Here is a 23,639-nt window from a genome sequence, read left to right as displayed (position 1 = left end):
GACGGGACACAAGCAAGTTGGTTTTGAAAGGAGTCACTTTTCCCCAAGAAGCCAAACTCAAGAGCCCACTTGGCAGGTGTCATTTTGTAGGGCACGTTTGGGCCTCCGATGGCAGCCAGGTTTGGAGGAGGGGGCAGCTTTGGCCTGGGAGAAATCCTCGTCCTTATGGAATTTTTGGAGGCAAAAGCCCAGGACGGGCTGCAGGCAAGTTAGGCAAGTTGGCTCCGAAAGGAGGCACTTTTCCCCAAGAAGCCAAACTCAAGAACCCTCAATGCAGATGTCATTTTGTGGGGCGCGTTTGGGCCTCCGATGGCAGCCAGGTTTGGAGGAGGGGGCAGCTTTGGTCTGGGAGAAATCCTCGTCCTTATGGAATTTTTGTAGCAAAAGCCCGGGACGGGACACAGGCAAGTTGGTTTTGAAAGGAGTCACTTTTCCCCAAGAAGCCAAACTCAAGAGCCCACTTGGCAGGTGTCATTTTGTAGGGCACGTTTGGGCCTCCGATGGCAGCCAGGTTTGGAGGAGGGGGCAGCTTTGGCCTGGGAGAAATCCTCGTCCTTCTGGAATTTTTGGAGGCAAAAGCCCAGGACGGGCCGCAGGCAAGTTAGGCAAGTTGGCTCCGAATGGAGGCACTTTTCCCCAAGAAGCCAAACTCAAGAACCCTCAATGCAGATGTCATTTTGTGGGGCGCGTTTGGGCCTCCGATGGCAGCCAGGTTTGGAGGAGGGGGCAGCTTTGGTCTGGGAGAAATCCTCGTCCTTATGGAATTTTTGTAGTCAAAAGCCCAGCACGGGCCGCAGGCTAGTTAGGCAAGTTGGCTTTGAAAGGAGGCACTTTTCCGCAAGAAGCCAAACTCAAGAGCCCACTTGGCAAATGTCATTTTGTAGGGCGCGTTTGGGCCTCCGATGGCAGCCAGGTTTGGAGGAGGGGGCAGCTTTGGTCTGGGAGAAATCCTCGTCCTTATGGAATTTTTGTAGTCTAAAGCCCAGCACGGGCCGCAGGCAAGTTGGCTTTGAAAGGAGGCACTTCCACCCAAGGAGCCAAACTCAAGAACCCTCAATGCAGGTGTCATTTTGTGGGGCGCGTTTGGGCCTCCGATGGCAGCCAGGTTTGGAGGAGGGGGCAGCTTTGGTCTGGGAGAAATCCTCGTCCTTCTGGAATTTTTGTAGGCAAAAGCCCTGCATGGGCCGCAGGCAAGTTGACTCCGAAAGGAGGCACTTTTCCCCAGGAAGCCAAACTCAAGAACCCTCAATGCAGGTGTCATTTTGTGGGGCGCGTTTGGGCCTCCGATGGCAGCCAGGTTTGGAGGAGGGGGCAGCTTTGGTCTGGGAGAAATCCTCGTCCTTCTGGAATTTTTGGAGGCAAAAGCCCAGGACGGGCCGCAGGCAAGTTAGGCAATTTGGCTCCGAAAGGAGGCACATTTCCCCAAGAAGCCAAACTCAAGAGCCCACTTGGCAGATGTCATTTTGTAGGGCGCGTTTGGGCCTCTGATGGCAGCCAGGTTTGGAGGAGGGGGCAGCTTTGGTCTGGGAGAAATCCTCGTCCTTATGGAATTTTTGTAGGCAAAAGCCCAGCACAGGCCGCAGGCTAGTTAGGCAAGTTGGCTCCGAAAGGAGGCACTTTTCTCCAAGAAGCCAAACTCAAGAGCCCACTTGGCAGGTGTCATTTTGTAGGGCGCGTTTGGCCCTCCGATGGCAGCCAGGTTTGGAGGAGGGGGCAGCTTTGGTCTGGGAGAAATCCTCGTCCTTATGGAATTTTTGGAGGCAAAAGCCCTGCATGGGCCGCCGGCAAGTTGACTCCGAAAGGAGGCACTTTTCCCCAAGAAGCCAAACTCAAGAGCCCGCTTCGCAGATGTCATTTTGTAGGGCGCGTTTGGGCCTCCGATGGCAGCCAGGTTTGGAGGAGGGGGCAGCTTTGGTCTGGGAGGAATCCTCGTCCTTATGGAATTTTTGTAAGCAAACGTCCGGGACGGGACGCAGGCAAGTTGGTTTTGAAAGGAGTCACTTTTCCCCAAGAAGCCAAACTCAAGAGCCCACTTGGCAGATGTCATTTTGTAGGGCGCGTTTGGGCCTCCGATGGCAGCCAGGTTTGGAGGAGGGGGCAGCTTTGGTCTGGGAGAAATCCTTGTCCTTATGGAATTTTTGTAGGCAAAAGCCCAGGACGGGCCGCAGGCAAGTTAGGCAAGTTGGCTCCGAAAGGAGGCACTTTTCCCCAAGAAGCCAAACTCAAGAGCCCACTTGGCAGGTGTCATTTTGTAGGGCGCGTTTGGGCCTCCGATGGCAGCCAGGTTTGGAGGAGGGGGCAGCTTTGGTCTGGGAGAAATCCTCGTCCTTCTGGAATTTTTGTAGGCAAAAGCCCTGCATGGGCCGCCGGCAAGTTGACTCCGAAAGGAGGCAATTTTCCCCAAGAAGCCAAACTCAAGAGCCCACTTGGCAGGTGTCATTTTGTAGGGCGCGTTTGGGCCTCCGATGGCAGCCAGGTTTGGAGGAGGGGGCAGCTTTGGTCTGGGAGAAATCCTCGTCCTTATGGAATTTTTGTAGTCTAAAGCCCAGCACAGGCCGCAGTCAAGTTGACTCCGAAAGGAGGCACTTTTCCCCAGAAAGCCAAACTCAAGAGCCCACTTGGCAGATGTCATTTTGTAGGGCGCGTTTGGGCCTCCGATGGCAGCCAGGTTTGGAGGAGGGGGCAGCTTTGGTCTGGGAGGAATCCTCGTCCTTATGGAATTTTTGTAGCAAAAGCCCAGGACGGGACGCAGGCAAGTTGGTTTTGAAAGGAGTCACTTTTCCCCAAGAAGCCAAACTCAAGAGCCCACTTGGCAGATGTCATTTTGTAGGGCGCGTTTGGGCCTCCGATGTCAGCCAGGTTTGGAGGAGGGGGCAGCTTTGGTCTGGGAGAAATCCTCGTCCTTATGGAATTTTTGTAGGCAAAAACCCCACATGGGCCGCAGGCAAGTTAGGCAAGTTGACTCCGAAAGGAGGCACTTTTCCCCAAGAAGCCAAACTCAAGAACCCTCAATGCAGATGTCATTTTGTGGGGCGCGTTTGGGCCTCCGATGGCAGCCAGGTTTGGAGGAGGGGGCAGCTTTGGTCTGGGAGAAATCCTCGTCCTTATGGAATTTTTGTAGTCTAAAGCCCAGCACGGGCCGCAGGCTAGTTAGGCAAGTTGGCTTTGAAAGGAGGCACTTTTCCGCAAGAAGCCAAACTCAAGAGCCCACTTGGCAGATGTCATTTTGTAGGGCGCGTTTGGGCCTCCGATGGCAGCCAGGTTTGGAGGAGGGGGCAGCTTTGGTCTGGGAGAAATCGTCGTCCTTATGGAATTTTTGTAGGCAAAAGCCCAGGACGGGCCGCAGGCAAGTTGGCTTTGAAAGGAGGCACTTCCACCCAAGAAGCCAAACTCAAGAGCCCACTTGGCAGGTGTCATTTTGTAGGGCACGTTTGGGCCTCTGATGGCAGCCAGGTTTGGAGGAGGGGGCAGCTTTGGTCTGGGAGAAATCCTCGTCCTTCTGGAATTTTTGTAGGCAAAAGCCCTGCATGGCCCGCAGGCAAGTTGACTCCGAAAGGAGGCACTTTTCCCCAGGAAGCCAAACTCAAGAACCCTCAATGCAGGTGTCATTTTGTGGGGCGCGTTTGGGCCTCCGATGGCAGCCATGTTTGGAGGAGGGGGCAGCTTTGGTCTGGGAGAAATCCTCGTCCTTATGGAATTTTTGTAGCAAAAGCCCAGGATGGGCCGCAGGCAAGTTAGGCAAGTTGGCTCCGAAAGGAGTCACTTTTCCCCAAGAAGCCAAACTCAAGAACCCTCAATGCAGATGTCATTTTGTGGGTCGCGTTTGGGCCTCCGATGGCAGCCAGGTTTGGAGGAGGGGGCAGCTTTGGTCTGGGAGAAATCCTCGTCCTTCTGGAATTTTTGTAGGCAAAAGCCCAGAATGGGCTGCAGGCTAGTTAGGCAAGTTGGCTTTGAAAGGAGGCACTTTTCCGCAAGAAGCCAAACTCAAGAGCCCACTTGGCAGGTGTCATTTTGTAGGGCACGTTTGGGCCTCCGATGGCAGCCAGGTTTGGAGGAGGGGGCAGCTTTGGCCTGGGAGAAATCCTCGTCCTTCTGGAATTTTTGGAGGCAAAAGCCCAGGACGGGCCGCAGGCAAGTTAGGCAAGTTGGCTCCGAATGGAGGCACTTTTCCCCAAGAAGCCAAACTCAAGAACCCTCAATGCAGATGTCATTTTGTGGGGCGCGTTTGGGCCTCCGATGGCAGCCAGGTTTGGAGGAGGGGGCAGCTTTGGTCTGGGAGAAATCCTCGTCCTTATGGAATTTTTGTAGTCAAAAGCCCAGCACGGGCCGCAGGCTAGTTAGGCAAGTTGGCTTTGAAAGGAGGCACTTTTCCGCAAGAAGCCAAACTCAAGAGCCCACTTGGCAAATGTCATTTTGTAGGGCGCGTTTGGGCCTCCGATGGCAGCCAGGTTTGGAGGAGGGGGCAGCTTTGGTCTGGGAGAAATCCTCGTCCTTATGGAATTTTTGTAGTCTAAAGCCCAGCACGGGCCGCAGGCAAGTTGGCTTTGAAAGGAGGCACTTCCACCCAAGGAGCCAAACTCAAGAGCCCACTTGGCAGGTGTCATTTTGTAGGGCACGTTTGGGCCTCCGATGGCAGCCAGGTTTGGAGGAGGGGGCAGCTTTGGTCTGGGAGAAATCCTCGTCCTTCTGGAATTTTTGTAGGCAAAAGCCCTGCATGGGCCGCAGGCAAGTTGACTCCGAAAGGAGGCACTTTTCCCCAGGAAGCCAAACTCAAGAACCCTCAATGCAGGTGTCATTTTGTGGGGCGCGTTTGGGCCTCCGATGGCAGCCAGGTTTGGAGGAGGGGGCAGCTTTGGTCTGGGAGAAATCCTCGTCCTTCTGGAATTTTTGGAGGCAAAAGCCCAGCACGGGCCGCAGGCAAGTTAGGCAATTTGGCTCCGAAAGGAGGCACTTTTCCCCAAGAAGCCAAACTCAAGAGCCCACTTGGCAGATGTCATTTTGTAGGGCGCGTTTGGGCCTCTGATGGCAGCCAGGTTTGGAGGAGGGGGCAGCTTTGGTCTGGGAGAAATCCTCGTCCTTATGGAATTTTTGTAGGCAAAAGCCCAGCACAGGCCGCAGGCTAGTTAGGCAAGTTGGCTCCGAAAGGAGGCACTTTTCTCCAAGAAGCCAAACTCAAGAGCCCACTTGGCAGGTGTCATTTTGTAGGGCGCGTTTGGGCCTCCGATGGCAGCCAGGTTTGGAGGAGGGGGCAGCTTTGGTCTGGGAGAAATCCTCGTCCTTATGGAATTTTTGTAGGCAAAAGCCCTGCATGGGCCGCCGGCAAGTTGACTCCGAAAGGAGGCACTTTTCCCCAAGAAGCCAAACTCAAGAGCCCGCTTCGCAGATGTCATTTTGTAGGGCGCGTTTGGGCCTCCGATGGCAGCCAGGTTTGGAGGAGGGGGCAGCTTTGGTCTGGGAGGAATCCTCGTCCTTATGGAATTTTTGTAAGCAAACGTCCGGGACGGGACGCAGGCAAGTTGGTTTTGAAAGGAGTCACTTTTCCCCAAGAAGCCAAACTCAAGAGCCCACTTGGCAGATGTCATTTTGTAGGGCGCGTTTGGGCCTCCGATGGCAGCCAGGTTTGGAGGAGGGGGCAGCTTTGGTCTGGGAGAAATCCTTGTCCTTATGGAATTTTTGTAGGCAAAAGCCCAGGACGGGCCGCAGGCAAGTTAGGCAAGTTGGCTTTGAAAGGAGGCACTTTTCCCCAAGAAGCCAAACTCAAGAGCCCACTTGGCAGGTGTCATTTTGTAGGGCGCGTTTGGGCCTCCGATGGCAGCCAGGTTTGGAGGAGGGGGCAGCTTTGGTCTGGGAGAAATCCTCGTCCTTATGGAATTTTTGTAGGCAAAAGCCCAGAATGGGCTGCAGGCTAGTTAGGCAAGTTGGCTTTGAAAGGAGGCACTTTTCCGCAAGAAGCCAAACTCAAGAGCCCACTTGGCAGATGTCATTTTGTAGGGCGCGTTTGGGCCTCCGATGGCAGCCAGGTTTGGAGGAGGGGGCAGCTTTGGTCTGGGAGAAATCCTCGTCCTTATGGAATTTTTGTAGGCAAAAGCCCAGGACGGGCCGCAGGCAAGTTGGCTTTGAAAGGAGGCACTTCCACCCAAGAAGCCAAACTCAAGAGCCCACTTGGCAGATGTCATTTTGTAGGGCGCGTTTGGGCCTCCAATGGCAGCCAGGTTTGGAGGAGGGGGCAGCTTTGGTCTGGGAGAAATCCTCGTCCTTATGGAATTTTTGGAGGCAAAAGCCCTGCATGGGCCGCAGGCAAGTTGACTCCGAAAGGAGGCACTTTTCCCCAGGAAGCCAAACTCAAGAACCCTCAATGCAGGTGTCATTTTGTGGGGCGCGTTTGGGCCTCCGATGGCAGCCAGGTTTGGAGGAGGGGGCAGCTTTGGTCTGGGAGAAATCCTCGTCCTTCTGGAATTTTTGGAGGCAAAAGCCCAGGACGGGCCGCAGGCAAGTTAGGCAATTTGGCTCCGAAAGGAGGCACTTTTCCCCAAGAAGCCAAACTCAAGAGCCCACTTGGCAGATGTCATTTTGTAGGGCGCGTTTGGGCCTCTGATGGCAGCCAGGTTTGGAGGAGGGGGCAGCTTTGTTCTGGGAGAAATCCTCGTCCTTATGGAATTTTTGGAGGCAAAAGCCCTGCATGGGCCGCCGGCAAGTTGACTCCGAAAGGAGGCACTTTTCCCCAAGAAGCCAAACTCAAGAGCCCGCTTGGCAGATGTCATTTTGTAGGGCGCGTTTGGGCCTCCGATGGCAGCCAGGTTTGGCGGAGGGGGCAGCTTTGGTCTGGGAGGAATCCTCGTCCTTATGGAATTTTTGTAGGCAAAAGCCCTGCATGGGCCGCCGGCAAGTTGACTCCGAAAGGAGGCAATTTTCCCCAAGAAGCCAAACTCAAGAGCCCACTTGGCAGGTGTCATTTTGTAGGGCGCGTTTGGGCCTCCGATGGCAGCCAGGTTTGGAGGAGGGGGCAGCTTTGGTCTGGGAGAAATCCTCGTCCTTATGGAATTTTTGTAGGCAAAACCCCTGCATGAGCCGCAGGCAAGTTGACTCCGAAAGGAGGCACTTTTCCCCAGAAAGCCAAACTCAAGAGCCCACTTGGCAGATGTCATTTTGTAGGGCGCGTTTGGGCCTCCGATGGCAGGCAGGTTTGGAGGAGGGGGCAGCTTTGGTCTGGGAGAAATCCTCGTCCTTATGGAATTTTTGTAGCAAAAGCCCGGGACGGGACGCAGGCAAGTTGGTTTTGAAAGGAGTCATTTTTCCCCAAGAAGCCAAACTCAAGAGCCCACTTGGCAGGTGTCATTTTGTAGGGCGCGTTTGGGCCTCCGATGGCAGCCAGGTTTGGAGGAGGGGGCAGCTTTGGTCTGGGAGAAATCCTCGTCCTTATGGAATTTTTGTAGGCAAAAACCCCGCATGGGCCGCAGGCAAGTTAGGCAAGTTGACTCCGAAAGGAGGCACTTTTCCCCAAGAAGCCAAACTCAAGAACCCTCAATGCAGATGTCATTTTGTGGGGCGCGTTTGGGCCTCTGATGGCAGCCAGGTTTGGAGGAGGGGGCAGCTTTGGTCTGGGAGAAATCCTCGTCCTTATGGAATTTTTGTAGTCTAAAGCCCAGCACGGGCCGCAGGCCAGTTAGGCAAGTTGGCTTTGAAAGGAGGCACTTTTCCGCAAGAAGCCAAACTCAAGAGCCCACTTGGCAGATGTCATTTTGTAGGGCGCGTTTGGGCCTCCGATGGCAGCCAGGTTTGGAGGAGGGGGCAGCTTTGGTCTGGGAGAAATCCTCGTCCTTATGGAATTTTTGTAGGCAAAAGCCCAGGACGGGCCGCAGGCAAGTTGGCTTTGAAAGGAGGCACTTCCACCAAAGAAGCCAAACTCAAGAGCCCACTTGGCAGGTGTCATTTTGTAGGGCACGTTTGGGCCTCCGATGGCAGCCAGGTTTGGAGGAGGGGGCAGCTTTGGTCTGGGAGAAATCCTCGTCCTTCTGGAATTTTTGTAGGCAAAAGCCCAGCACAGGCCGCAGGCAAGTTGACTCCGAAAGGAGGCACTTTTCCCCAGGAAGCCAAACTCAAGAACCCTCAATGCAGGTGTCATTTTGTGGGGCGCGTTTGGGCCTCCGATGGCAGCCAGGTTTGGAGGAGGGGGCAGCTTTGGTCTGGGAGAAATCCTCGTCCTTATGGAATTTTTGTAGGCAAAAGCCCTGCACGGGCCGCAGGCAAGTTGGCTTTGAAAGGAGGTACTTCCACCCAAGAAGCCAAACTCAAGAGCCCACTTGGCAGATGTCATTTTGTAGGGCACGTTTCGGCCTCCGATGGCAGCCAGGTTTGGAGGAGGGGGCAGCTTTGGTCTGGGAGAAATCCTCGTCCTTATGGAATTTTTGTAGGCACAAGCCCAGGACGGGCCGCAGGCAAGTTGACTCCGAAAGGATGCACATTTCCCCAGAAAGCCAAACTCAAGAGCCCACTTGGCAGATGTCATTTTGTAGGGCGCGTTTGGGCCTCCGATGGCAGCCAGGTTTGGAGGAGGGGGCAGCTTTGGTCTGGGAGGAATCCTCGTCCTTATGGAATTTTTGTAGCAAAAGCCCGGGACGGGACGCAGGCAAGTTGGTTTTGAAAGGATTCACTTTTCCCCAAGAAGCCAAACTCAAGAGCCCACTTGGCAGGTGTCATTTTGTAGGGCGCGTTTGGGCCTCCGATGGCAGCCAGGTTTGGAGGAGGGGGCAGCTTTGGTCTGGGAGAAATCCTCGTCCTTATGGAATTTTTGTAGCAAAAGCCCGGGACGGGACGCAGGCAAGTTGGCTCCGAAAGGAGGCACTTTTCCCCAAGAAGCCAAACTCAAGAGCCCACTTGGCAGGTGTCATTTTGTAGGGCACGTTTGGGCCTCCGATGGCAGCCAGGTTTGGAGGAGGGGGCAGCTTTGGCCTGGGAGAAATCCTCGTCCTTCTGGAATTTTTGGAGGCAAAAGCCCAGGACGGGCCGCAGGCAAGTTAGGCAAGTTGGCTCCGAAAGGAGGCACTTTTCCCCAAGAAGCCAAACTCAAGAACCCTCAATGCAGATGTCATTTTGTGGGGCGCGTTTGGGCCTCCGATGGCAGCCAGGTTTGGAGGAGGGGGCAGCTTTGGTCTGGGAGAAATCCTCGTCCTTATGGAATTTTTGTAGTCAAAAGCCCAGCACGGGCCGCAGGCTAGTTAGGCAAGTTGGCTTTGAAAGGAGGCACTTCCACCCAAGAAGCCAAACTCAAGAGCCCACTTGGCAGGTGTCATTTTGTAGGGCACGTTTGGGCCTCCGATGGCAGCCAGGTTTGGAGGAGGGGGCAGCTTTGGTCTGGGAGAAATCCTCGTCCTTCTGGAATTTTTGTAGGCAAAAGCCCTGCATGGGCCGCAGGCAAGTTGACTCCGAAAGGAGGCACTTTTCCCCAGGAAGCCAAACTCAAGAACCCTCAATGCAGATGTCATTTTGTAGGGCGCGTTTGGGCCTCCGATGGCAGCCAGGTTTGGAGGAGGGGGCAGCTTTGGTCTGGGAGAAATCCTCGTCCTTCTGGAATTTTTGGAGGCAAAAGCCCAGGACGGGCCGCAGGCAAGTTAGGCAATTTGGCTCCGAAAGGAGGCACATTTCCCCAAGAAGCCAAACTCAAGAGCCCACTTGGCAGATGTCATTTTGTAGGGCGCGTTTGGGCCTCTGATGGCAGCCAGGTTTGGAGGAGGGGGCAGCTTTGGTCTGGGAGAAATCCTCGTCCTTATGGAATTTTTGTAGGCAAAAGCCCAGCACAGGCCGCAGGCTAGTTAGGCAAGTTGGCTCCGAAAGGAGGCACTTTTCCCCAAGAAGCCAAACTCAAGAGCCCACTTGGCAGGTGTCATTTTGTAGGGCGCGTTTGGGCCTCCGATGGCAGCCAGGTTTGGAGGAGGGGGCAGCTTTGGTCTGGGAGAAATCCTCGTCCTTATGGAATTTTTGGAGGCAAAAGCCCTGCATGGGCCGCCGGCAAGTTGACTCCGAAAGGAGGCACTTTTCACCAAGAAGCCAAACTCAAGAGCCCGCTTGGCAGATGTCATTTTGTAGGGCGCGTTTGGGCCTCCGATGGCAGCCAGGTTTGGCGGAGGGGGCAGCTTTGTCTGGGAGGAATCCTCGTCCTTATGGAATTTTTGTAGCAAACGTCCGGGACGGGACGCAGGCAAGTTGGTTTTGAAAGGAGTCACTTTTCCCCAAGAAGCCAAACTCAAGAGCCCACTTGGCAGATGTCATTTTGTAGGGCGCGTTTGGGCCTCCGATGGCAGCCAGGTTTGGAGGAGGGAGCAGCTTTGGTCTGGGAGAAATCCTTGTCATTCTGGAATTTTTGTAGGCAAAAGCCCAGGACGGGCCGCAGGCAAGTTAGGCAAGTTGGCTTTGAAAGGAGGCACTTTTCCCCAAGAAGCCAACCTCAAGAGCCCACTTGGCAGGTGTCATTTTGTAGGGCGCGTTTGGGCCTCCGATGGCAGCCAGGTTTGGAGGAGGGGGCAGCTTTGGTCTGGGAGAAATCCTCGTCCTTCTGGAATTTTTGGAGGCAAAAGCCCAGGACGGGCCGCAGGCAAGTTAGGCAAGTTGACTCCGAAAGGAGGCACTTTTCCCCAAGAAGCCAAACTCAAGAGCCCACTTGGCAGATGTCATTTTGTAGGGCGCGTTTGGGCCTCCGATGGCAGCCAGGTTTGGAGGAGGGGGCAGCTTTGTTCTGGGAGAAATCCTCGTCCTTATGTAATTTTTTTAGGCAAAAGCGCTGCATGGGCCGCCGGCAAGTTGACTCCGAAAGGAGGCAATTTTCCCCAAGAAGCCAAACTCAAGAGCCCACTTGGCAGGTGTCATTTTGTAGGGCGCGTTTGGGCCTCCGATGGCAGCCAGGTTTGGAGGAGGGAGCAGCTTTGGTCTGGGAGGAATCCTCGTCCTTATGGAATTTTTGTAGGCAAAAACCCCACATGGGCCGCAGGCAAGTTAGGCAAGTTGACTCCGAAAGGAGGCACTTTTCCCCAAGAAGCCAAACTCAAGAACCCTCAATGCAGATGTCATTTTGTGGGGCGCGTTTGGGCCTCCGATGGCAGCCAGGTTTGGAGGAGGGGGCAGCTTTGGTCTGGGAGAAATCCTCGCCCTTATGGAATTTTTGTAGTCTAAAGCCCAGCACGGGCCGCAGGCTAGTTAGGCAAGTTGGCTTTGAAAGGAGGCACTTTTCCGCAAGAAGCCAAACTCAAGAGCCCACTTGGCAGATGTCATTTTGTAGGGCGCGTTTGGGCCTCCGATGGCAGCCAGGTTTGGAGGAGGGAGCAGCTTTGGTCTGGGAGAAATCCTCGTCCTTATGGAATTTTTGTAGGCAAAAGCCCAGGACGGGCCGCAGGCAAGTTGGCTTTGAAAGGAGGCACTTCCACCCAAGAAGCCAAACTCAAGAGCCCACTTGGCAGGTGTCATTTTGTAGGGCGCGTTTGGGCCTCCGATGGCAGCCAGGTTTGGAGGAGGGGGCAGCTTTGGTCTGGGAGAAATCCTCGTCCTTCTGGAATTTTTGTAGGCAAAAGCGCTGCATGGGCCGCAGGCAAGTTGACTCCGAAAGGAGGCACTTTTCCCCAGGAAGCCAAACTCAAGAACCCTCAATGCAGGTGTCATTTGGTGGGGCGCGTTTGGTCCTCCGATGGCAGCCAGGTTTGGAGGAGGGGGCAGCTTTGGTCTGGGAGAAATCCTCGTCCTTCTGGAATTTTTGTCGTCAAAAGCCCTGCACGGGCCGCAGGCAAGTTGGCTTTGAAAGGAGGTACTTCCACCCAAGAAGCCAAACTCAAGAGCCCACTTGGCAGATGTCATTTTGTAGGGCGCGTTTCGGCCTCCGATGGCAGCCAGGTTTGGAGGAGGGGGCAGCTTTGGTCTGGGAGAAATCCTCGTCCTTATGGAATTTTTGTAGGCAAAAGCCCTGCATGGGCCGCAGGCAAGTTGACTCCGAAAGGAGGCACATTTCCCCAGAAAGCCAAACTCAAGAGCCCACTTGGCAGGTGTCATTTTGTAGGGCGCGTTTGGGCCTCCGATGGCAGCCAGGTTTGGAGGAGGGGGCAGCTTTGGTCTGGGAGGAATCCTCGTCCTTATGGAATTTTTGTAGCAAAAGCCCGGGACGGGACGCAGGCAAGTTGGTTTTGAAAGGAGTCACTTTTCCCCAAGAAGCCAAACTCAAGAGCCCACTTGGCAGGTGTCATTTTGTAGGGCGCGTTTGGGCCTCCGATGGCAGCCAGGTTTGGAGGAGGGGGCAGCTTTGGTCTGGGAGAAATCCTCGTCCTTCTGGAATTTTTGTAGCAAAAGCCCGGGACGGGACACAGGCAAGTTGGTTTTGAAAGGAGTCACTTTTCCCCAAGAAGCCAAACTCAAGAGCCGACTTGGCAGGTGTCATTTTGTAGGGCACGTTTGGGCCTCCGATGGCAGCCAGGTTTGGAGGAGGGGGCAGCTTTGGCCTGGGAGAAATCCTCGTCCTTCTGGAATTTTTGGAGGCAAAAGCCCAGGACGGGCCGCAGGCAAGTTAGGCAAGTTGGCTCCGAAAGGAGGCACTTTTCCCCAAGAAGCCAAACTCAAGAACCCTCAATGCAGATGTCATTTTGTGGGGCGCGTTTGGGCCTCTGATGGCAGCCAGGTTTGGAGGAGGGGGCAGCTTTGGTCTGGGAGAAATCCTCGTCCTTATGGAATTTTTGTAGTCAAAAGCCCAGCACGGGCCGCAGGCTAGTTAGGCAAGTTGGCTTTGAAAGGAGGCACTTCCACCCAAGAAGCCAAACTCAAGAGCCCACTTGGCAGATGTCATTTTGTAGGGCGCGTTTGGGCCTCTGATGGCAGCCAGGTTTGGAGGAGGGGGCAGCTTTGGTCTGGGAGAAATCCTCGTCCTTATGGAATTTTTGTAGGCAAAAGCCCAGCACAGGCCGCAGGCTAGTTAGGCAAGTTGGCTCCGAAAGGAGGCAATTTTCCCCAAGAAGCGAAACTGAAGAGCCCACTTGGCAGGTGTCATTTTGTAGGGCGCGTTAGGGCCTCCGATGGCAGCCAGGTTTGGAGGAGGGGGCAGCTTTGGTCTGGGAGAAATCCTCGTCCTTATGGAATTTTTGGAGGCAAAAGCCCTGCATGGGCCGCCGGCAAGTTGACTCCGAAAGGAGTCACTTTTCCCCAAGAAGCCAAACTCAAGAGCCCGCTTGGCAGATGTCATTTTGTAGGGCGCGTTTGGGCCTCCGATGGCAGCCAGGTTTGGCGGAGGGGGCAGCTTTGGTCTGGGAGGAATCCTCGTCCTTATGGAATTTTTGTAGCAAACGTCCGGGACGGGACGCAGGCAAGTTGGTTTTGAAAGGAGTCACTTTTCCCCAAGAAGCCAAACTCAAGAGCCCACTTGGCAGATGTCATTTTGTAGGGCGCGTTTGGGCCTCCGATGGCAGCCAGGTTTGGAGGAGGGAGCAGCTTTGGTCTGGGAGAAATCCTTGTCATTCTGGAATTTTTGTAGGCAAAAGCCCAGGACGGGCCGCAGGCAAGTTAGGCAAGTTGGCTTTGAAAGGAGACACTTTTCCCCAAGAAGCCAACCTCAAGAGCCCACTTGGCAGGTGTCATTTTGTAGGGCGCGTTTGGGCCTCCGATGGCAGCCAGGTTTGGAGGAGGGGGCAGCTTTGGTCTGGGAGAAATCCTCGTCCTTCTGGAATTTTTGGAGGCAAAAGCCCAGGACGGGCCGCAGGCAAGTTAGGCAAGTTGACTCCGAAAGGAGGCACTTTTCCGCAAGAAGCCAAACTCAAGAGCCCACTTGGCAGATGTCATTTTGTAGGGCGCGTTTGGGCCTCCGATGGCAGCCAGGTTTGGAGGAGGGGGCAGCTTTGGTCTGGGAGAAATCCTCGTCCTTATGGAATTTTTGTAGGCAAAACCCCTGCATGAGCCGCTGGCAAGTTGACTCCGAAAGGAGGCACTTTTCCCCAGAAAGCCAAACTCAAGAGCCCACTTGGCAGATGTCATTTTGTAGGGCGCATTTGGGCCTCCGATGGCAGCCAGGTTTGGAGGAGGGGGCAGCTTTGGTCTGGGAGGAATCCTCGTCCTTATGGAATTTTTGTAGGCAAAAGCCCAGGACGGGACGCAGGCAAGTTGGTTTTGAAAGGAGTCACTTTTCCCCAAGAAGCCAAACTCAAGAGCCGACTTGGCAGGTGTCATTTTGTAGGGCGCGTTTGGGCCTCCGATGTCAGCCAGGTTTGGAGGAGGGGGCAGCTTTGGTCTGGGAGAAATCCTCGTCCTTATGGAATTTTTGTAGGCAAAAACCCCACATGGGCCGCAGGCAAGTTAGGCAAGTTGACTCCGAAAGGAGGCACTTTTCCCCAAGAAGCCAAACTCAAGAACCCTCAATGCAGATGTCATTTTGTGGGGCGCGTTTGGGCCTCCGATGGCAGCCAGGTTTGGAGGAGGGGGCAGCTTTGGTCTGGGAGAAATCCTCGTCCTTATGGAATTTTTGTAGTCTAAAGCCCAGCACGGGCCGCAGGCTAGTTAGGCAAGTTGGCTTTGAAAGGAGGCACTTTTCCGCAAGAAGCCAAACTCAAGAGCCCACTTGGCAGATGTCATTTTGTAGGGCGCGTTTGGGCCTCCGATGGCAGCCAGGTTTGGAGGAGGGAGCAGCTTTGGTCTGGGAGAAATCCTCGTCCTTATGGAATTTTTGTAGGCAAAAGCCCAGGACGGGCCGCAGGCAAGTTGGCTTTGAAAGGAGGCACTTCCACCCAAGAAGCCAAACTCAAGAGCCCACTTGGCAGGTGTCATTTTGTAGGGCACGTTTGGGCCTCCGATGGCAGCCAGGTTTGGAGGAGGGGGCAGCTTTGGTCTGGGAGAAATCCTCGTCCTTCTGGAATTTTTGTAGGCAAAAGCGCTGCATGGGCCGCAGGCAAGTTGACTCCGAAAGGAGGCACTTTTCCCCAGGAAGCCAAACTCAAGAACCCTCAATGCAGGTGTCATTTGGTGGGGCGCGTTTGGTCCTCCGATGGCAGCCAGGTTTGGAGGAGGGGGCAGCTTTGGTCTGGGAGAAATCCTCGTCCTTATGGAATTTTTGTAGGCAAAAGCCCAGGACGGGCCGCAGGCAAGTTGGCTTTGAAAGGAGGTACTTCCACCCAAGAAGCCAAACTCAAGAGCCCACTTGGCAGATGTCATTTTGTAGGGCACGTTTGGGCCTCCGATGGCAGCCAGGTTTGGAGGAGGGGGCAGCTTTGGTCTGGGAGAAATCCTCGTCCTTATGGAATTTTTGTAGGCAAAAGCCCTGCATGGGCCGCAGGCAAGTTGACTCCGAAAGGAGGCACTTTTCCCCAGAAAGCCAAACTCAAGAGCCCACTTGGCAGATGTCATTTTGTAGGGCGCGTTTGGGCCTCCGATGGCAGCCAGGTTTGGAGGAGGGGGCAGCTTTGGTCTGGGAGGAATCCTCGTCCTTATGGAATTTTTGTAGCAAAAGCCCGGGACGGGACGCAGGCAAGTTGGTTTTGAAAGGAGTCACTTTTCCCCAAGAAGCCAAACTCAAGAGCCCACTTGGCAGGTGTCATTTTGTAGGGCGCGTTTGGGCCTCCGATGGCAGCCAGGTTTGGAGGAGGGGGCAGCTTTGGTCTGGGAGAAATCCTCGTCCTTATGGAATTTTTGTAGGCAAAAACCCCGCATGGGCCGCAGGCAAGTTAGGCAAGTTGGCTCCGAAAGGAGGCACTTTTCCCCAAGAAGCCAAACTCAAGAACCCACAATGCAGATGTCATTTTGTAGGGCGCGTTTGGGCCTCTGATGGCAGCCAGGTTTGGAGGAGGGGGCAGCTTTGGTCTGGGAGAAATCCTCGTCCTTATGGAATTTTTGTAGCAAAAGCCCAGGATGGGCCGCAGGCAAGTTAGGCAAGTTGGCTCCGAAAGGAGGCACTTTTCCCCAAGAAGCCAAACTCAAGAACCCTCAATGCAGATGTCATTTTGTGGGGCGCGTTTGGGCCTCCGATGGCAGCCAGGTTTGGAGGAGGGGGCAGCTTTGGTCTGGGAGAAATCCTCGTCCTTATGGAATTTTTGTAGTCTAAAGCCCAGCACGGGCCGCAGGCAAGTTGGCTTTGAAAGGAGGCACTTTCCCCCAAGAAGACAAACTCAGGAGCCCACTTGGCAGATGTCATTTTGTAGGGCGCGTTTGGGCCACCGATGGCAGCTAGGTTTGGAGGAGGGGGCAGCTTTGGTCTGGGAGAAATCCTCGTCCTTATGGAATTTTTGTAGGCAAAAGCCCAGGACGGGCCGCAGGCAAGTTGGCTTTGAAAGGAGGCACTTCCACCCAAGAAGCCAAACTCAAGAGCCCACTTGGCAGGTGTCATTTTGTAGGGCACGTTTGGGCCTCCAATGGCAGCCAGGTTTGGAGGAGGGGGCAGCTTTGGTCTGGGAGAAATCCTCGTCCTTATGGAATTTTTGTCGGCAAAAGCCCTGCATGGGCCGCAGGCAAGTTGACTCCGAAAGGAGGCACTTTTCCCCAGGAAGCCAAACTCAAGAACCCTCAATGCAGGTGTCATTTTGTGGGGCGCGTTTGGGCCTCCGATGGCAGCCAGGTTTGGAGGAGGGGGCAGCTTTGGTCTGGGAGAAATCCTCGTCCTTCTGGAATTTTTGGAGGCAAAAGCCCAGGACGGGCCGCAGGCAAGTTAGGCAAGTTGGCTCCGAAAGGAGGCACTTTTCCCCAAGAAGCCAAACTCAAGAGCCCACTTGGCAGATGTCATTTTGTGGGGCGCATTTGGGCCTCCGATGGCAGCCAGGTTTGGAGGAGGGGGCAGCTTTGGTCTGGGAGAAATCCTCGTCCTTATGGAATTTTTGGAGGCAAAAGCCCTGCATGGGCCACCGGCAAGTTGACTCCGAAAGGAGGCACTTTTCCCCAAGAAGCCAAACTCAAGAGCCCGCTTGGCAGATGTCATTTTGTAGGGCGCGTTTGGGCTTCCGATGGCAGCCAGGTTTGGCGGAGGGGGCAGCTTTGGTCTGGGAGGAATCCTCGTCCTTATGGAATTTTTGTAGGCAAAAGCCCTGCATGGGCCGCCGGCAAGTTGACTCCGAAAGGAGGCAATTTTCCCCAAGAAGCCAAACTCAAGAGCCCACTTGGCAGGTGTCATTTTGTAGGGCGCGTTTGGGCCTCCGATGGCAGCCAGGTTTGGAGGAGGGGGCAGCTTTGTTCTGGGAGAAATCCTCGTTCTTATGGAATTTTTGTAGGCAAAAGCCCTGCATGAGCCGCAGGCAAGTTGACTCCGAAAGTAGGCACTTTTCCCCAGAAAGCCAAACTCAAGAGCCCACTTGGCAGATGTCATTTTGTAGGGCGCGTTTGGGCCTCCGATGGCAGCCAGGTTTGGAGGAGGGAGCAGCTTTGGTCTGGGAGAAATCCTTGTCATTCTGGAATTTTTGTAGGCAAAAGCCCAGGACGGGCCGCAGGCAAGTTAGGCAAGTTGGCTTTGAAAGGAGACACTTTTCCCCAAGAAGCCAACCTCAAGAGCCCACTTGGCAGGTGTCATTTTGTAGGGCGCGTTTGGGCCTCCGATGGCAGCCAGGTTTGGAGGAGGGGGCAGCTTTGGTCTGGGAGAAATCCTCGTCCTTCTGGAATTTTTGGAGGCAAAAGCCCAGGACGGGCCGCAGGCAAGTTAGGCAAGTTGACTCCGAAAGGAGGCACTTTTCCGCAAGAAGCCAAACTCAAGAGCCCACTTGGCAGATGTCATTTTGTAGGGCGCGTTTGGGCCTCCGATGGCAGCCAGGTTTGGAGGAGGGGGCAGCTTTGGTCTGGGAGAAATCCTCGTCCTTATGGAATTTTTGTAGGCAAAACCCCTGCATGAGCCGCTGGCAAGTTGACTCCGAAAGGAGGCACTTTTCCCCAGAAAGCCAAACTCAAGAGCCCACTTGGCAGATGTCATTTTGTAGGGCGCATTTGGGCCTCCGATGGCAGCCAGGTTTGGAGGAGGGGGCAGCTTTGGTCTGGGAGGAATCCTCGTCCTTATGGAATTTTTGTAGGCAAAAGCCCAGGACGGGACGCAGGCAAGTTGGTTTTGAAAGGAGTCACTTTTCCCCAAGAAGCCAAACTCAAGAGCCGACTTGGCAGGTGTCATTTTGTAGGGCGCGTTTGGGCCTCCGATGTCAGCCAGGTTTGGAGGAGGGGGCAGCTTTGGTCTGGGAGAAATCCTCGTCCTTATGGAATTTTTGTAGGCAAAAACCCCACATGGGCCGCAGGCAAGTTAGGCAAGTTGACTCCGAAAGGAGGCACTTTTCCCCAAGAAGCCAAACTCAAGAACCCTCAATGCAGATGTCATTTTGTGGGGCGCGTTTGGGCCTCCGATGGCAGCCAGGTTTGGAGGAGGGGGCAGCTTTGGTCTGGGAGAAATCCTCGTCCTTATGGAATTTTTGTAGTCTAAAGCCCAGCACGGGCCGCAGGCTAGTTAGGCAAGTTGGCTTTGAAAGGAGGCACTTTTCCGCAAGAAGCCAAACTCAAGAGCCCACTTGGCAGATGTCATTTTGTAGGGCGCGTTTGGGCCTCCGATGGCAGCCAGGTTTGGAGGAGGGAGCAGCTTTGGTCTGGGAGAAATCCTCGTCCTTATGGAATTTTTGTAGGCAAAAGCCCAGGACGGGCCGCAGGCAAGTTGGCTTTGAAAGGAGGCACTTCCACCCAAGAAGCCAAACTCAAGAGCCCACTTGGCAGGTGTCATTTTGTAGGGCACGTTTGGGCCTCCGATGGCAGCCAGGTTTGGAGGAGGGGGCAGCTTTGGTCTGGGAGAAATCCTCGTCCTTCTGGAATTTTTGTAGGCAAAAGCGCTGCATGGGCCGCAGGCAAGTTGACTCCGAAAGGAGGCACTTTTCCCCAGGAAGCCAAACTCAAGAACCCTCAATGCAGGTGTCATTTGGTGGGGCGCGTTTGGTCCTCCGATGGCAGCCAGGTTTGGAGGAGGGGGCAGCTTTGGTCTGGGAGAAATCCTCGTCCTTATGGAATTTTTGTAGGCAAAAGCCCAGGACGGGCCGCAGGCAAGTTGGCTTTGAAAGGAGGTACTTCCACCCAAGAAGCCAAACTCAAGAGCCCACTTGGCAGATGTCATTTTGTAGGGCACGTTTGGGCCTCCGATGGCAGCCAGGTTTGGAGGAGGGGGCAGCTTTGGTCTGGGAGAAATCCTCGTCCTTATGGAATTTTTGTAGGCAAAAGCCCTGCATGGGCCGCAGGCAAGTTGACTCCGAAAGGAGGCACTTTTCCCCAGAAAGCCAAACTCAAGAGCCCACTTGGCAGATGTCATTTTGTAGGGCGCGTTTGGGCCTCCGATGGCAGCCAGGTTTGGAGGAGGGGGCAGCTTTGGTCTGGGAGGAATCCTCGTCCTTATGGAATTTTTGTAGCAAAAGCCCGGGACGGGACGCAGGCAAGTTGGTTTTGAAAGGAGTCACTTTTCCCCAAGAAGCCAAACTCAAGAGCCCACTTGGCAGGTGTCATTTTGTAGGGCGCGTTTGGGCCTCCGATGGCAGCCAGGTTTGGAGGAGGGGGCAGCTTTGGTCTGGGAGAAATCCTCGTCCTTATGGAATTTTTGTAGGCAAAAACCCCGCATGGGCCGCAGGCAAGTTAGGCAAGTTGGCTCCGAAAGGAGGCACTTTTCCCCAAGAAGCCAAACTCAAGAACCCACAATGCAGATGTCATTTTGTAGGGCGCGTTTGGGCCTCTGATGGCAGCCAGGTTTGGAGGAGGGGGCAGCTTTGGTCTGGGAGAAATCCTCGTCCTTATGGAATTTTTGTAGCAAAAGCCCAGGATGGGCCGCAGGCAAGTTAGGCAAGTTGGCTCCGAAAGGAGGCACTTTTCCCCAAGAAGCCAAACTCAAGAACCCTCAATGCAGATGTCATTTTGTGGGGCGCGTTTGGGCCTCCGATGGCAGCCAGGTTTGGAGGAGGGGGCAGCTTTGGTCTGGGAGAAATCCTCGTCCTTATGGAATTTTTGTAGTCTAAAGCCCAGCACGGGCCGCAGGCAAGTTGGCTTTGAAAGGAGGCACTTTCCCCCAAGAAGACAAACTCAGGAGCCCACTTGGCAGATGTCATTTTGTAGGGCGCGTTTGGGCCACCGATGGCAGCTAGGTTTGGAGGAGGGGGCAGCTTTGGTCTGGGAGAAATCCTCGTCCTTATGGAATTTTTGTAGGCAAAAGCCCAGGACGGGCCGCAGGCAAGTTGGCTTTGAAAGGAGGCACTTCCACCCAAGAAGCCAAACTCAAGAGCCCACTTGGCAGGTGTCATTTTGTAGGGCACGTTTGGGCCTCCAATGGCAGCCAGGTTTGGAGGAGGGGGCAGCTTTGGTCTGGGAGAAATCCTCGTCCTTATGGAATTTTTGTCGGCAAAAGCCCTGCATGGGCCGCAGGCAAGTTGACTCCGAAAGGAGGCACTTTTCCCCAGGAAGCCAAACTCAAGAACCCTCAATGCAGGTGTCATTTTGTGGGGCGCGTTTGGGCCTCCGATGGCAGCCAGGTTTGGAGGAGGGGGCAGCTTTGGTCTGGGAGAAATCCTCGTCCTTCTGGAATTTTTGGAGGCAAAAGCCCAGGACGGGCCGCAGGCAAGTTAGGCAAGTTGGCTCCGAAAGGAGGCACTTTTCCCCAAGAAGCCAAACTCAAGAGCCCACTTGGCAGATGTCATTTTGTGGGGCGCATTTGGGCCTCTGATGGCAGCCAGGTTTGGAGGAGGGGGCAGCTTTGGTCTGGGAGAAATCCTCGTCCTTATGGAATTTTTGGAGGCAAAAGCCCTGCATGGGCCACCGGCAAGTTGACTCCGAAAGGAGGCACTTTTCCCCAAGAAGCCAAACTCAAGAGCCCGCTTGGCAGATGTCATTTTGTAGGGCGCGTTTGGGCTTCCGATGGCAGCCAGGTTTGGCGGAGGGGGCAGCTTTGGTCTGGGAGGAATCCTCGTCCTTATGGAATTTTTGTAGGCAAAAGCCCTGCATGGGCCGCCGGCAAGTTGACTCCGAAAGGAGGCAATTTTCCCCAAGAAGCCAAACTCAAGAGCCCACTTGGCAGGTGTCATTTTGTAGGGCGCGTTTGGGCCTCCGATGGCAGCCAGGTTTGGAGGAGGGGGCAGCTTTGTTCTGGGAGAAATCCTCGTCCTTATGGAATTTTTGTAGGCAAAAGCCCTGCATGAGCCGCAGGCAAGTTGACTCCGAAAGTAGGCACTTTTCCCCAGAAAGCCAAACTCAAGAGCCCACTTGGCAGATGTCATTTTGTAGGGCGCGTTTGGGCCTCCAATGGCAGCCAGGTTTGGAGGAGGGGGCAGCTTTGGTCTGGGAGGAATCCTCGTCCTTATGGAATTTTTGTAGCAAAAGCCCGGGACGGGACGCAGGCAAGTTGGTTTTGAAAGGAGTCACTTTTCCCCAAGAAGCCAAACTCAAGAGCCCACTTGGCAGGTGTCATTTTCTAGGGCGCGTTTGGGCCTCCGATGTCAGCCAGGTTTGGAGGAGGGGGCAGCTTTGGTCTGGGAGAAATCCTCGTCCTTATGGAATTTTTGTAGGCAAAAAACCCGCATGGGCCGCAGGCAAGTTAGGCAAGTTGACTCCGAAAGGAGGCACTTTTCCTCAAGAAGCCAAACTCAAGAACCCTCAATGCAGATGTCATTTTGTGGGGCGCATTTCGGCCTCCGATGGCAGCCAGGTTTGGAGGAGGGGGCAGCTTTGGTCTGGGAGAAATCCTCGTCCTTATGGAATTTTTGTAGTCTAAAGCCCAGCACGGGCCGCAGGCTAGTTAGGCAAATTGGCTTTGAAAGGAGGCACTTTTCCGCAAGAAGCCAAACTCAAGAACCCACTTGGCAGATGTCATTTTGTAGGGCGCGTTTGGGCCTCCGATGGCAGCCAGGTTTGGAGGAGGGGGCAGCTTTGGTCTGGGAGAAATCCTCGTCCTTATGGAATTTTTGTAGGCAAAAGCCCAGGACGGGCCGCAGGCAAGTTGGCTTTGAAAGGAGGTACTTCCACCCAAGAAGCCAAACTCAAGAGCCCACTTGGCAGATGTCATTTTGTAGGGCACGTTTCGGCCTCCGATGGCAGCCAGGTTTGGAGGAGGGGGCAGCTTTGGTCTGGGAGAAATCCTCGTCCTTCTGGAATTTTTGGAGGCAAAAGCCCTGCATGGGCCACCGGCAAGTTGACTCCGAAAGGAGGCACTTTTCCCCAAGAAGCCAAACTCAAGAGCCCGCTTGGCAGATGTCATTTTGTAGGGCGCGTTTGGGCCTCCGATGGCAGCCAGGTTTGGCGGAGGGGGCAGCTTTGGTCTCGGAGGAATCCTCGTCCTTATGGAATTTTTGTAGGCAAAAGCCCTGCATGGGCCGCCGGCAAGTTGACTCCGAAAGGAGGCAATTTTCCCCAAGAAGCCAAACTCAAGAGCCCACTTGGCAGGTGTCATTTTGTAGGGCGCGTTTGGGCCTCCGATGGCAGCCAGGTTTGGAGGAGGGGGCAGCTTTGGCCTGGGAGAAATCCTCGTCCTTCTGGAATTTTTGTAGGCAAAAACCCCGCATGGGCCGCAGGCAAGTTAGGCAAGTTGACTCCGAAAGGAGGCACTTTTCCCCAAGAAGCCAAACTCAAGAACCCTCAATGCAGATGTCATTTTGTGGGGCGCGTTTGGGCCTCCGATGGCAGCCAGGTTTGGAGGAGGGGGCAGCTTTGGTCTGGGAGAAATCCTCGTCCTTATGGAATTTTTGTAGTCTAAAGCCCAGCACGGGCCGCAGGCTAGTTAGGCAAGTTGGCTTTGAAAGGAGGCACTTTTCCGCAAGAAGCCAAACTCAAGAGCCCACTTGGCAGATGTCATTTTGTAGGGCGCGTTTGGGCCTCCGATGGCAGCCAGGTTTGGAGGAGGGGGCAGCTTTGGTCTGGGAGAAATCCTCGTCCTTATGGAATTTTTGTAGGCAAAAGCCCAGGACGGGCCGCAGGCAAGTTGGCTTTGAAAGGAGGCACTTCCACCCAAGAAGCCAAACTCAAGAGCCCACTTGGCAGGTGTCATTTTGTGGGGCGCGTTTGGGCCTCCGATGGCAGCCTGGTTTGGAGGAGGGGGCAGCTTTGGTCTGGGAGAAATCCTCGTCCTTATGGAATTTTTGTAGGCAAAAGCCCAGCACGGGCCGCAGGCAAGTTGGCTTTGAAAGGAGGTACTTCCACCCAAGAAGCCAAACTCAAGAGCCCACTTGGCAGATGTCATTTTGTAGGGCACGTTTCGGCCTCCGATGGCAGCCAGGTTTGGAGGAGGGGGCAGCTTTGGTCTGGGAGAAATCCTCGTCCTTATGGAATTTTTGTAGGCAAAAGCCCTGCATGGGCCGCAGGCAAGTTGACTCCGAAAGGAGGCACATTTCCCCAGAAAGCCAAACTCAAGAGCCCACTTGGCAGATGTCATTTTGTAGGGCGCGTTTGGGCCTCCGATGGCAGCCAGGTTTGGCGGAGGGGGCAGCTTTGGTCTGGGAGGAATCCTCGTCCTTATGGAATTTTTGTAGCAAAAGCCCGGGACGGGACGCAGGCAAGTTGGTTTTGAAAGGAGTCACTTTTCCCCAAGAAGCCAAACTCAAGAGCCCACTTGGCAGGTGTCATTTTGTAGGGCGCGTTTGGGCCTCCGATGGCAGCCAGGTTTGGAGGAGGGGGCAGCTTTGGTCTGGGAGAAATCCTCATCCTTATGGAATTTTTGTAGGCAA

This window comes from Cinclus cinclus, chromosome 26, assembly GCF_963662255.1.
Source record: "Cinclus cinclus chromosome 26, bCinCin1.1, whole genome shotgun sequence".
NCBI classification, from domain to species: Eukaryota; Metazoa; Chordata; class Aves; order Passeriformes; family Cinclidae; genus Cinclus; species Cinclus cinclus.
The sequence above is the reverse complement of the archived record's forward strand: the minus strand, read 5'-3'. Positions refer to the sequence as shown.